This window comes from Alosa pseudoharengus, unplaced genomic scaffold (assembly GCF_046254945.1).
Source record: "Alosa pseudoharengus isolate Yale_2024_CS ecotype anadromous, Long Island Sound unplaced genomic scaffold, YU_APseudo_1.1 YU_APseudo_1.1_scf_6, whole genome shotgun sequence".
Lineage (NCBI taxonomy): Eukaryota > Metazoa > Chordata > Actinopteri > Clupeiformes > Clupeidae > Alosa > Alosa pseudoharengus.
Window position 1 is genome coordinate 15,524,133 of NW_027468848.1, and position 15,499 is coordinate 15,539,631.

General features: G+C 39.4%; 1 long non-coding RNA gene across 4 annotated transcripts; it reads left to right on the forward strand.

Annotated features, from left to right (window-relative positions):
- Positions 1 to 1,767: 1,767 nt before the first annotated feature.
- On the forward strand, positions 1,768 to 9,465 carry LOC143106163 (uncharacterized). Of its 4 annotated transcripts, none has more exons than XR_012983637.1 (7): positions 1,768 to 2,267; positions 2,730 to 2,788; positions 5,650 to 5,725; positions 5,808 to 6,171; positions 8,169 to 8,336; positions 8,460 to 8,555; positions 8,856 to 9,465. It is a non-coding gene; the product is annotated as an uncharacterized LOC143106163 (long non-coding RNA). The 4 variants fall into 4 exon arrangements; XR_012983635.1 differs by having other exon boundaries at positions 1,769 to 2,267; positions 5,808 to 6,167; XR_012983636.1 differs by having other exon boundaries at positions 1,776 to 2,267; positions 6,076 to 6,167.
- The last annotated feature ends 6,034 nt before the right edge of the window (positions 9,466 to 15,499 follow it).

A 15,499-nucleotide genomic window follows, 5' to 3' on the forward strand; every position in this document is an offset into this window, starting at 1 on the left:
TTTCTTCAGAATCTAATGTTCTATGAATTATGTTCAGGCCATTGGAGTCACTCTAGTAATGCAATATATAGACAATGACCATAGACAATGTACATTATATGACAATAATATACAGATAAGGCAGTGTATATTTTATATACAGACATAAAGACATATTACATATTTTACACACAATAACACATCATTGAGTCCTATGCATAGTATATGGGACACAATAAACAAGTTACATACAGTAGGATTTTGTACGTAGCTTTGCCTGGTAGAATATAATTAAGATATACACAAATAAACAATAAATCATTTAGAAAAGAAAATTCATTTAATACTTCTTTACCATGAAGTCCTTTGACCTTTGTAGTCCTAAAAGCACCTGAGTAATTGGCATATACTCCATCTTTAGAGTGTCTGCGGCCGTGCATCTCATCAAATGTAAATTCAGACCGTTCCATCGTCCTCTTGCCTTCTTCACAGACTACCTGATCAGTCTGATTAAGGTTGGATCTGTTATCATGCGTTGTGAAATGCAGTGTGGTCCAGAAGAATGGTGTGCAGGAGGAAAGAGGTGAAAGAGGAAGTAGAGAATGCCCAGTCCAGGTCATAACTATGTAACGATTACCGGTATAATGGTAAATCGCGATAAAAATGTTGACGATAATAATTACCGTTTTCATTTCAAATATCATGATTATCACTGTTGATTACCGCGGTGTGGAAACCGTGTTTTTGATCCTTCCCAGCCTCATCCGAGCCTGCTTTTGACATACAGTAGGCCTGGTACAATGGAACAAAACGGGTACCCTACTGATTCTGTTGTCTAATTGATGGTTTTAAGTACGATTCGGATTAGGCTACACCTGATTTTAAAAGGCGGAACTTTTTCACCGCAAAATGTGCACTGTATCATGTACTGTAGCCACTCTGCGTCTTTTTATGTTCGCGTCACATTAAATCCATTCCACTCACGTTATCAGGAGAATACAGTAGCCTAAAGTTTTATTTTGAACGCCTACTTTGGTCTCACTCATTGCATCCAAATAACAGAAATAGCAAACTCCATGTTGTGGTAGGGTAAGTTAAGCTATAAGCACATAGCCAAGAACATGAAGAAAAAAGTGAACGGGACACTTTTTGAAACTATTTCAGCTTGTGTAGGCCTATCAGTGCTTTCTGAACATATTGAACACACTTTTAGAAATACCGTGATAATACCGAAAACCGTGATAATTTTGGTCACTATAACCGTGAGGTTAAATTTTCATACCGTTACATCCCTAGTCATAACAGGGACACTTTTGCTCCTCCTTGCTTGGTCATCATTATATTTGTGTCTTTCTCTAGAACTGTCTTTCCCTAGTAAGAATGATGAAGCTTTCTTGTTTCAGTTCCTAAAATATGAACTCTCCATAACTCTGTTACAATGGTGGAGATTTAGTAAGAGTTGTTATACAGGCGTGACAAAACTTTTTAGTCGGTGCTAATTAAAAACAATAATGATTAAAACATTTACCACATGTCCAGTTGCTGTTAGCAACTGTGGTTGATGATTAGGTTCACATTAGGCCAAAAATTGGCTGCCTGTTTAGTAGCCTTTAACACAGTTAAACTTCCATTAATGATATCTGTACGTGCATGTTAAAATCCATTACTCTGTAAGGCTGACTATCTCTTCACCAAAAGGATATCTTGAGTTAGTCTACAAAGACCAAGACTACATCAGGGATCAAAATAAACCACAAAATACAGTAGCTTCACCATGTACACTGTATTCCCCAACAGTGCTATAAACTCAATACAATTGCAGAGCTGTACTCAAAGCTGCCATATTGTTCAGGCACCACAAAAGTTTTAAGTTCACTCAACTGGTTACCCAGTTATTGATTATTTTGACAAGATTAACTCTTAGTATATGAGTAGAACTGACCCCCAAACTCATTTCTTTCAAGCGTGGATTGAATTTACGTCTGACGTAATAAGGACGTGCCAGTTCATTGGATAGGTTCATATCAACATGGCAAATAACCTAATAACCTACACAAACCATAAACAAATACAAAAAATCGGATATCCCAATGAATGGTGGATGAACTAGTCTATGATCGATTGTGGTGAATGTAATCTGTTACACTTTGACATCGTACGACTAGAACTTTGTTCGCAAGGACTGCTGCGCACCCGGATAAGATAATATAGGCAGGCAACAACATCATCTAGGAGATCAACATCAGCCTGCAAACCGTAGTAGCCTCTGACTCTGACTCTGCACAAAGGTAAGAACGCGCTTGTACTTTGTTTATTTATTTGTTTATCGTCTTCCAGCTGGCAGACCTCAGCTAAAGCGTAAGCTATGTGACAGAGACCTTTTGCGGGATGTGTTTTTGCGAGTTAACTAAAGTTCGTTGTCTCAGCTGTCAGCCAGCCAGCCAGCCTTTTGCGCTACTTTAGTGGAAAACAGGACAGACAAACCGTATGGTTTTAGCACTACCAAAGATCTTTTATCATCCGTTTCTGGTGTTAGGCCTACTACTTTGGCCGCGAAAGTTATAGCCAGCCAGACGCCGAAGCAATGTTTCATAACTTGAGCCTATGATAGGAAGCCAAGTTGTATCCAAACTTGCTGACAATAGCCTAGCATGATCACTGTCAATGTCTGACTCTGATGGGCCTGCCTATGGAAGAGTCTGACTGACTTTAAAGGGAAATAATAGTGATCATAATAATTTCCCCCTTAGGACCAGATGGCTCTGTGACATGGTTTCAGTTCTGTGCAAGGAACCCCTATCACGCCGTGGTAAGTGATACTTTACTTGTCCTCCATTATAGTGTCACAACAATGTGTAGCCTAGCCCATATTAATATAATTTATAGTGATCTTTTGTAAGCATTTATTTACCAATGAGAATAGCCTACAGTATAGCCTAATCGTACCCCTTTGCATCTCTCCACAGGGATATACAAGGCTAGGGTTGAGTGATGTTTTTATTTCAAATAAGGGATGACACTTTAGACTTAGTTTATGTGGCATTTTCAAAATGGGTTGGCTATGCAGATTATGTGACGCCTCTTCCGAGACACAGGCTCAGTTACTTTGCCATTATCGGTTACATCACAGTCAGTTTTCAAGAGTCAGCCCATTACCATGCATACACCACTCATGCATTTGCACATTCCAGTCTATCAATGCACTGAAAATTCATCTCTCACGATTTCATAGAAAGACAGAGCAGGAGGTTGCATATCAGGAGCGTGAAGGAGTTAATCTTGTGTTTACATGTCGCCTATGTAATTTAAAAGAACCTTTCTCAGAGAGAACATTATTTGCCCATTTAAGAGGCCATTTGAGAACCAATGAAATGGTAGCATGTCCTTACAAAGGCTGTGGTTATAGGACTAATGTGTACTCTTCATTCAATGCACACAAGAGTAGAGCACATTGGCATGAGGTTAATGTACAGTTTGATGATGTGGCCCGTGCAGATGATGAGAGTTCTCAGGGTCAACATGGTGCAGAGCCAGTTGATGAGGGCCCTTCCCAATCTGATTTGGATGTTGACGATAGTCAGTGTGATAGTAGACAGTTGAAAGATCAGCTGCATAATAATTTAACCACTGTATTTTTGAAAATGCAAGCTATACTGCATGTGTCAGAGATGGCCACACAGGAAATAGTGGACCAATTCGGAGAGATTTTTTTCTTATCCAGACCTCTTCTCAGGCAGGTAATTGGAGATGTACTGCAAAGACATAGCAGTAATGTAAGTGATTCTGCTCTTGACGAAGTAGTGAAGGTTGTCATGGACAATAATGTGTTTGTCAGTGCTACAGCTAAAGGAGCAGAATTGTCTTCTTCCAAGCGGAGAAAAAGTTGTTTTGAGAATAACTACCCCGTTGTTATGCCTCAACAGTATATCATACAACCTGATCATACAGCTGTGTATGTCCCTGTGCTTCATATGATGCAAGCTCTGTTTAAACACACTGATGTTCTGGACAAAATTCAAGAAGCAAATAGCTCTAGCTGTGATCATTACAGCAGCCATAGAGATGGGTCTTACTTTCAAGAGAACACCTTTCTATCAATGCCAGGGGACCTTAAAATACCTGTCTTGCTATACATTGATGACTTAGAAATCGCCAACCCACTAGGTACTTCTAGGAAAATTCACAAACTTTGTGCAGTTTACTGGGTTTTTGCCGATCTACCAACCAAATATCGATCAGCTCTACATGTGATACAGCTTGCAGTCCTGTGCAAAGTATCTGATGTCGAGAGTTATGGCTATGATCGAGTACTTGGTCCGCTAATTAAAGATATTCGGATATTAGAAGAGGATGGTGTGTTCATAGAGGCTCTTGGGAAATGTATTAAAGGCACTGTTCTCTGTGTTGCTGCTGATAACCTGGCTGCACATGCACTTGCAGGCTTTGTCAAGTCCTTCAAAGCAGGGCATGTATGTAGGTGGTGTGTGGCCACAACAAATCTGATTCAGAGTCATGAGGTGGCAGATGGGACTTTCAATATGAGAACCATGACTAGCCATGACTTGAATGTCCAAAATGTGTTGTGTGGTGATGGCACACCTGAGTGTGGGGTGAAGGCAGATTGTGTCTTTCGACAAAGCCTTAGACATTTTCACCCCATCACAGGTTTCCCACCAGACATTCTTCATGACCTCCTTGAGGGCATTGTGCCAGTGGAGTTGGCATTATGCTTGCAGGAGATGATTCGCCTCAAGTATTTTACACTTGACTTTTTAAACACAAAAATACGCACATTCCCGTACAAAGGCACTGACAAGTCTGACAAACCAAAACCGATACCAAAGACTTTCATGGCAAAAAAGACTATCGGTGGCAATGCACATGAAAATGCTGCTTTGATTCGCCTTCTGCCCTTCCTTATTGGAAGTCTAGTACCAGAGGGTGATTATGCCTGGGAGGTGTTAATGGATTTGAAAGACATTGTGGAATTGTCCCTGTCCCCTACATTCACAGAAGGAACTATTTGCTACTTACAGAGCAAAATCACTGATCACAGGCAGGTTCTCAGTGAGGTCTTTCCACAGTTTACTCTCAAGCCCAAGCACCATTACATTGAACACTATCCTGAACTCATCAGACGTTTCGGACCACTTGTCAACCTGTGGACAATGAGATTTGAGGGAAAACATCGCTTTTTTAAGCGGGTTGTTCATGATGCTCAAAACTTTAAAAATGTTCTCTTGACACTCGCAAGGAGACATCAGTACATGATGGCCTACCACCTTAGTTCTCCATCCTTTTTCAAACCATATCAACACACTTCACTCTTTTCCACTGTATTGGTTTCTCAATTACCTGAAGTTGCCAAGCAGTTTGTGACTGAAAGGACTGACAGGCCTACAGTTGACAGCACAGAACAGATCATAATTGATGGTACTGCTTTCTGCACTGGGTCATATGTTTCAGTTGGCTTTGAAGCAGGACTGCCTCAGTTTTGTAAGATTGACACAATTATTTTGATCCACAGTGATGTTGTCTTCATTTGCAGGCAGCAGAAGTCAGATTATGTTGAACACTTAAGGGCATATGAGTTATGGCCAGGTAACATCTCTGTGCACACTGTCAATGATTTCAATGACTCACATACTCTTTCTGCATACAATATTTCAGGAAGATTGTTCTTGACACCGAGGAGATTTATCTCGCGTTGACAGACACGCCTAAGCACACCTAAGCAAGAGCAAAGGTACTGCATTTTGCACATAAAATACTCATGTTTTGGTAATTGAGAATTACAAATTAATTTTATTTTTATTTTATTTTTTTAGATGGCACAACCCCCTGGTTTGTTGCTAAGGGTCTATATTAATGCAGACACAGCTCACAAGGTCATCTTACCAACCAGACCATCCACATTAGATGAACTGATATCATTTATGCAAGAGAGGTTTAACTTAGAAGGCCATTTTACTCTTCAATATGAAGACCCTGACTTTGATGGAGAACTCTGCGTCTTGACAGAGATGTCAGAGTTGCCCTCAAAGGCTGTGGTCAGGATAATAAGACCAGACAATTCAAATGACTCCCCTCCCACAGAATTCACTACCCAGACCCAGGAACGCACTCAGAGACGGCCCAATGAGTTCCCAGTTCCAACATTCTCCTATGATGTGGAACACATACTGGAGGCAGGTAACACTGCATATAATGCCACACAAACACCCATAAAACTCACAAAAGGGCAGAAACATAATGTTTTAGAAAAAATGGCTGAGGTCATTTTTAGTTTCAATGCCTATGCCGGTGAAGATGAATTGGCAAAAGCTGCAGAGGCATTAGTGCGCAAGCACCCTTGCCTAAAACAGCGTGGGAGTGATTGTGGTTGGTTGGCTTGGCAGACCAGCTTATTTTTTAAAATGGGTAACTACCGTCACAAGTTGAGTAGAGCTGGGTGTCTAGAGGTAGCAGTTAACTCAGGCAAAAGAAGCCAGTATAACCCTGATGGAGCAGCATCCCATGCAAACATAAAAAAAGCTCGCAGAGCTGAGCTAAATTACTTGCCAAACTTCCCCAAAGGAGAAAATGCCACTAGTTCTGAACAGTTCAGACTGCAGCTTCTTGAAGAAATTTCAAGGGCCGAGACAGATCCAGTTTTAATTGATAGGCTTATGAACACTACCTTTGCACTGCGCAGAAAGCACATTATTGTGGACAACCCGTCACAACCTGTGAGTGAAGTCCTGGAAAATTGGCCTGCTCTTCGAATGGAGTCACAAGTAATTTGAAGTTATTTACGTATTATATCTGGTGTGCTTAATTGGGGGCCTAGCAGCAAAGCTGGGAATGCACTCTGTGTTTTTATGTGTTCTACTTCTTATTATTATTCATCTCTTCACTGCACTTGAAGTCTGTGGTAATTCATATGACCGTATAGTTAGACAACCGTAAGTTGCACTGTAATGGGGGGGCTACCTTAACTATCACATTTTCACCAATCATATGACTGACCCCACTGATGGGTCAGTCATATGATTAATTTCACCAAATTGCATTTTTGCCACTGAAGGGCTTTAGTGCCCCAATAGGTAAAATTTGGCTTTTCACCCATGCACTATCTTTTGAACCGAGTATCAAATATTAAAGGTTGTATCAGCGATTGCAGGCCCAAACAATAATCACATTTATCTAATCTTCCTCACGATCCGCTAGCTGCCCCATAAGCAGGCCATCAAAAAAACGCTTCTCTATAGGCAGCCTAGGCTCCCAGATCTGTACACAAAAACAATTGGTGCTACCAACCGCTCAAAACCAAAATAAATAGTGTTCCAACCAATCACCGACAGGGAGTGGGTGTTGTGTGGTTTTGCGCTCATACATGGCTGCACGCAAAGTCTGAACTGAAGGAGGGCAGCGTTTTTTTCATGATGCACGAAACACATAAGGGAGGGACGAGCTAGCTTGGTTTGTTTGGGATCTCGCTTCAAACACCCAACAGAAGTGACGTCACCCACAATCGCTGATACAAAACGAGACACTGTTGGGATTGTTGACCCCCTATTTTTGCCATAATGGATTGAAAGTGAAACAAATGTTTCAGCAGTTGCATAATGTTTCTGTTGTTAAAGCAACACTAAAGAGTTTTTTGTAACTTAAAATAATGTTTCCAAAATAATTTCAGTGGTTCATCAACTCATAACAGGGTGAACGGCACTTCTGCATTCGCTTCGCGGCCCTCTATCGGCTATAACCGCACTATGTAAATTTACCAGATCGGGTAGCGGATCTGTAGTTCGATGGAATGAGACGTAAGAAACTACTAATTTGATTCGATGTCGCAATACATCATACTTTCATGAAATCATGTAACATACTCTACCCTATCTGTGGACATTGTTATTTGCAAAGTAGGTGCTGGATAAACAAATAAAAGTGCTTTAATGTTGCTTTAAAGAAACAGACTTATCCTCACTAAAGATACCTGTAGCAGTTTCCGTCATCAAAATCGGACATGCTCTACAGCCAATAGTATTTAGCAGTGTAGCCACCACTCAGGAAGTGGTCTAACACACACACCCAGTTGTGAGGAAGTGCAACGATTTTAGCATAATTTGACCTATGGGCAGTGATGCCATGCTGCAGCAATATATAACTTAATGTCATTGTGACCAATTTTCTTTTTGCATTTTCAGATTTGTGCAGAATTCCATCGAATAACAAGTACAAATTTAAAGAGTACATTTTATTCTGCATTTGATAAGTACATGCCACGGCTAATGACGATGTACCGTGAGAAAGCGGCCCGCACTGGCAAAACTTCTGAATTGCTAAGAAACATCTTCAGGACCTATGATCTCCTTGTATGTAACATTTCCTTCCTCATGACAATTTGTACTATAGTATTATTTAATATGCATATGATTAATATTCTGCTTATTCTGCAATTCTGTCTTCCCATTACCGACAATCCCTCTGTCTTCTAGGAAGACGTCGATGTTAACAGCAGACGAACAATTGCTCTGCAGGCACTTCCCATCTTCCTGCGTGAAGATGCTGCTGGATTTTTTAAGACCTGGAATGTAAGTTTTTGATTCAACTGTGTGTCCTCTTTTACTCTTTCTTTTTCTTACTTTGTGTTCTCTATATATATGTTTTTCTATTTAACCCTCTCTGATACTGCCAAAAGACAACAACCACAACCATCTTCCTAGCCACCAGAAAAGCTATTAAATCATACTGTACTACAGTAATTCTCCAAGAATGTCATATTTGGGAATTTTACCTGAACTTTTCATTCACTGGTCTTTCATATTAAATACACATGTAGTGTTTTTCATTGACTGCTCTACTCATTAACTAATTACTGTCATGTTCTTCAGGCAGAAGACATTGACCTGCCAGACCTCTCGGATACAACTGTAGCTGTTCTCACTGTCTCGAATGATACAGTCTCCTTTGTGAAGTTTGGTCCTGCAATACATTCTATAGTTCTTGAGGGAGATATTGTGGTATGTGATATAGCACAGATGACAGAGGCATTCATTTTGCTTTTTGGCTTGATTTATGCACTACATCTACAGTATCCAAAGAAATTGACATATACATTCAATTTTATTCAGAAAGTTGTAATGGGTTTGGATGACCTGAAGCGGTTACCTCCGAGACTGCTTAGCCTTAAAAATGATCTGATGATGGATGAGTAAGCAGTCTGCTTAATATATGTCGTTGTTACTACCAGCATGGTGATACTCAAACAACCATTTTGTTTTTGTTTTTTGTTTTCGCTTTTTTATTTATGTTAGCCTTTTATTGTTGGCTTATTATTTTTGGATCGGCCTATTATGTTGGCCTATTTTTTGTTATTTGAGTATTATTACCTTTATTGAAAATGTGGTTGTTATTTATTTTATTTTTTGTATTAACCCCATTGCTGGGGACATTGTTCTGAATTCTAATGGAATTCATAAATAAATGGAATCTGCAGTAAAATTGTCTTTTGAATAGTTTTTTATTTGAATCACACAAATAAAATATATTTGATTTTGAGAAAAATAGTTAACATATACAGTCAATAAAATGTGTTTCAATACAGTTAAGTCAACTTAAAAATATAAGAGGCTGAATTGACAATGTTTAGGTCTGAGAAACTAAATGAGTCAGGGTGATAACATGAATATATTATTAGGAGTGATAACTTAAAAAAATCAACTCCGTTTCCAGTGTCAATTTTGTTAGTTTTAACATTAGTTTCAAAATGATCAGGTTCATTAAACTTATCAAAAATTTAAGTAGTGATTACTTAAAATGTTTGTTTGTGAAATTATTATGTTTCAGTTCATCAACTTCCTCAAAATAAATGAGTGTGAATAACTTTTGTAATTTAAAGTAGTAATTACTTAAAATGTTTGTTTGTTGAAATTATTTGTTTTAATGTTGTTCATTTGCTCAAAGATTTTAAGTCTAAAGAGCTTGTCTAACTAATGTAGTAATTACTTAAAACATCTTTTTCTCACATTATTCTTTTTAATTTTATCCTTGTCCTCAAAGATTTTGAGCACTAACAAAAGTCTCATTTTAAGTAGAAATTACTTAAAATATTCTTTAACATAGCTAAATATTTTGAGGTAATCAGTTTCATCAAATATTTTGAGTTCATTGAACCTGTTGGGGTTTACAGTGTATCAAAATAAAATATTCACTTATAAAATATCCCACTTTTGGGGTTAAGTATTTTGTCAGGCTGAAAGTTGAGCTGAAACCTGCAACCTTCCGGTTCGTGGGTGGCTCCTGTACCTCCTGAGCCAATTATATCATCCATCTTCCATCAATTATAAGGAATATTATGACCTAGGTTAAGCCTTAAGAGAAGAGTCCATTCAAAAGTGTAATATCTTACAGAAACACAAGTATCAAAGCAAAAACAATACAAGGTTAAAGTCCATATTTGTCATTTTCCTTTCACACCGCCCACTGTCAATATGTTCTTCTAGCCCATGTTTTCATGTTCACAATAGAATACTTACAGTAATTCCTGAATAAACTATAAGTTTAATCATTTTTATACTGCAAGTACTTGTTAGTTTTATTTACATGGACACATCCTACCTGAAATGGAGGTTTGTGGTGAAAGGACTGTATCTATGTCAAGATGTCCAGATATAGGTACACAGCCTGTCGGTCAGAACTGGGTGTTTGATGTCAGATAGGGATGAGCACCACCAATTGCAATATACTCTTCTTTTATTCAAGTTGTGCCAAATAAGACTTATTTGTGTGGTTCTGCAATACAATACAGAAATAATAATGAATAAACTAAAATATATAGTATGCAGTAATTACACAGGAATAAGCTATACACACATGAGCCTCGTGATCATAAACATCTCGCACACATACACACACCACATGCCCACACGCATCATGTAACAGTTTGTTATGAACCCATATTTTACTAAATACACTTTATACATTATACAAGTCTAATTACACAAAGCTAATAGCGTTTTCACTAGTTCACATTACAAAATTTGCATAAAGACATAAAAACATAATAGAAGAGTATGTTTGGCGAAGTCTCTGGCCAGGGTTCTGAAGTGCTTGGCGGAATCGTGCCGGAGTCGACTGCGCAGGGAGGAGTCAGGCAGGATTCTGCCATACACCCCAAAAGTTGCGTTAAAGATGAAGGACCCTATGGCCAGAACCACGCAGAGCAAATGCAATGGGAGAGGTGCGCTTTCCTCAGATCAGAGAGATTTGATCTGATATAAGAGTGATAGGCTGATAGGCATCGGAGGACCACCGGCCGAGAGTTTTTAGGGCTTTAACAGACAGACCGTTATTTGCCGCAGTGGTGGCTGCACCAATCCTAAAAGAATGAGTCGAGTAACGGTCTGCTGGGATCAAACCTGCGTTTGAAACCAGAGGCGAGTGACGGAGCGTCCTTCTTCTGTATACTTTGATGGTCATTTTGATACCATAGATTTAATAGAGACCCAGTCAGACCAATAGCATGAAAAATCAGGAACAGAGTTTATTTACAATGATGCGCATCAAGGGAGAGACAGCATGACTTCACCTAAAGATCCATCAGCTGCTCTAACTAGACAAGGAAATAGTTAGAGTTTAAGTATCCTTCCAGGCTGACGGGAGATGGCGTTGGTCTGAGACCCTGATTAGTGGCAGCCTGGCAATCCGGAGCAGATAGCTACTGACGCAGCCATGCAGAACAGTGAAACACTGCAAAGACATAATATTCCCGCTTATCTCTAAATATAGTCACACACAGATATACACAGGGACAGTACAGATATCATACAGTCATTACATAGAATCATACTTTTAGTATCAAAGTGACCCACTAATGAGAAATGCAGAACATTAAACCACATATTGGAATATTGGACATAATGCAGAACATTAAACCATATATTGGAATATTGGACATAATGTTCTATTCCACTTTCTCTCACCTTGTAGGGGATCTAATGGGGATGCGATGGAGGAACGACTTGAGTTAAGACAGCTATGAGCCGCCTGTCGTTTACAACAGAAGGCCATCTAATATTGATGCAAATGCCAATCTGAGTTAACATTCCAAACAAGCGAACTTGTTTGGCAAGATCCAGGGTCATGGAGTGCTTTGCAGGGATCGTGCAGGAGTGTACTGTGCTGGCAGGAGTCAAGCAGGATCCATGTGATCACCCCAAAAATGCAACCCAATTGGAAAAACCCTGGCCATGTAGGCTACATACGGCGACATGAAAGGTATCTAAGGACCCTGGTATCTAAGGCCCCTGGAGTATTTGAGCAAGTGCTCTGATAGACCATTCTTTGCCACAATGAAACCTAAACATTCTGTGCCAATACCAATATGCGTTGGTACTGTAGATATTCGAGTTGCCCTTGAAACCAATGAGGGTTACAGAAAATGTGCATTTTGCAAATAAGAATCAAATATATGCTATAAGGGAAACTTAGACATTACATAGCATTTACACAATATCTGAATATAAGGATATCTACTGAAAAGTGATAAATGGGTGTTACAGGTTTCGTCTTTGCAGTATTAAGTTTCTAGAAAACACTGAGCCACCTAAAATTAAAGAAATTTAGTGAATGAGAGCAAGCGCCTAGGCTGGAGTAGGTTAGGCATTGACATGAAGATCAGTACAAGTGAAGAGAATGAAGAGCCATCTTGAAGCTAAAACTGATTAATGGATGTTAAGAAAAACCATGCTTGGCAGAGTCTATGGCTCAGTCATAATTCCAAAAAATGGGGATCCATACAATGCAACCATTGAGTACCATGAACTTTGTCCAAAAACCCTATGGAAGATTGTGTAAAGATTGAAAAAAAAAAACACCATCATACATAAATAGGAGGGATCACAGATAAAGTGATGAGTTATATAAGTAGGCCTACTGTACATGTTAGTTCGGGATTTATTTGCTCAACTTCCAGTAAGCATACATCTTGGCTTCAGACATAGTGCTGTTTGAAGATGAGATGAATGCCTGATGTTGTTGTGCATGGCATGTGTGTGCAAACTGTGATCTCTTAATCTGAGTACCCAGAAGTTCGCATCATGGTCTCTAAGTCCCTAAGCATGTGAAAGTGCACATGATAGAATCATAAAAATGATTCTCTGTGATGCTCTGTGTCCCTGGTTGCTTTGAATAAATATGTGATCAAACTTGGGTTAAAAAGGACAGTAAACAAGTGAGAAAACAAGTTAAAATTCAAAAGATTCAAAAGAGAATCTCATGTCTGATAGCATAAATACACAGCCAGTTTCAGCCACTATGTTGCTGCTATCTTGCTGGTACTGTAAGTACTAACGCTGTCCTGTATTGCTATAAAAATGAGAATACTTTTTCCCTGAACATCCAAATCCCTTTCTCCTGTGTCCAGTGTTGGCATTAATGTGGGTGGAGACTTTTCTGACAGGATGATTCTTCACCTGTCAGCAGAGGGTGGTGATGGGAAATCCGTTCCCTCCCAACCCCTGACATTCCAAACTCAACTTCAGCCTGTCAATTACAGCTGAGCCACTAGCCCAGAAAAGTACATTTCTGCCACTCACACATGCCACTTTGTGTGTGTGTGTGTGTGTGTGTTACTGTGTGTGTGTGTGTGTGTGTGTGTGTGTGTGTGTGTGTGTGTGTGTGTGTGTGTGTGTGTGTGCGCGCTCGCTCATATGTGTGTGTGAGTGCACTGTGCATGGTTTTTGGACAAGTTGTACAGATCAACATGACAACATGACAACATGACGTGTGTGTGTGTGTGTGTGTGTGTGTGTGTGTGTGTGTGTGTGTGAGAAACTGTGTGTGTACGAGTGTGTGTGTGTGTGTGTGTGTGCCAGAGAGAGAAAAGTAAAAAGAATGTGAAAGTGTATGTCATGTTCCTCATCAGATGACCTGGTGATCACCTGTCTGTGTGGCATTATATCACGCATATTGACCTTCATTGAGCTCTTCATGTTCCTGACAGGCCCTCAATGGGTAACTCGTATTCCCTATTTTCCACTATTCCCTATTTTGCATGTTTTTTTAATTATTATTTTTTTAAATGTTATTATATTAGGCCTATATATATATATATATATATATATATATATATACCAACCTTATTCATTCATTGGACATACAGCACTCCACAAGCTTATTTCATCACACGCTACAAATCCACAAGCCATATAACATCTCATTCAGCTTCATTGGTTTCCTGTTGCTTACAGTATAAGGCCCTACATAATCATGCTCCTCATATACTGTACAGTATAAGGCCCTACATAATCATGCTCCTCATGTACTGTACAGTATAAGGCCCTACATAGTCATGCTCCTCATGTACAATATAAGGCCCTACATAATCATGCTCCTCATGTACTGTACAATATAAGGCCCTACATAATCATGCTCCTCATGTACTGTACAATATAAGGCCCTACATAATCCTGCTCCTCATGTACTGTACAGTATAAGGCCCTACATAATCATGCTCCTCATGTACTGTACAGTATAAGGCCCTACATAATCATGCTCCTCATGTACAGTATAAGGCCCTACATAATCATGCTCCTCATGTACTGTACAGTATAAGGCCCTACATAATGATGCTCCTCATGTACTGTACAGTATAAGGCCCTACATAATCATGCTCCTCATGTACAATATAAGGCCCTACATAATCATGTTCCTCATGTACTGTACAGTATAAGGCCCTACATAATCATGCTCCTCATGTACTGTACAGTATAAGGCCCTACATAATCATGCTCCTCATGTACAATATAAGGCCCTACATAATCATGCTCCTCATGTACAGTATAAGGCCCTACATAATCCTGCTCCTCATGTACAATATAAGGCCCTACATAATCATGCTCCTTAATTAATGCCCCTCGGGGACAATAAAGTTACCTTGACCTTGACCTTGACCAATACCCAATATAAATATTATAAAAATATGTCCTGTATAATCAAGAGTTATTTTAGCACCAGTACCCACCTCTAAAGACACGTGTTTCAGTGTTTTTGTATTTCATGACATTATTAAATTGCATATTTTCATATCTCCTTTTATCTGTAAAGTTTATTACCATTCAAATGGTCAGTGTGAGTAGCCAGGCCTTCTTGTCTTACCATTCAAATGATCAGTGTGAGTAGCCAGGCCTTCTTGTCTGTTCCCGTCCATGTATGCCTTCACATCCACATTACCAACTCTACTATCTAGTAAAGTCGATCACCCTCCTCTTAAAACCCCTCAAAAATAGGCAACACAAAGAGACCATGCCACATTGGAGCATTAAAGTGCTGAAGTATACCCTGGCTGCAAATTACATTTGCTGCCGCTAGGGTGCATCTAGATTTCTAGGCTATGGATCAAGAAAAATAGGAGAGAGGCCGCACTATGCATACATACTCTTTTATTAAATGTGCAAATAAAAGAGTATGTATGCATAGTGCGGCCTCTCTCCTATTTTTCTTGTATGTATAACTATCCAGGCCAGCACTCTTAAAG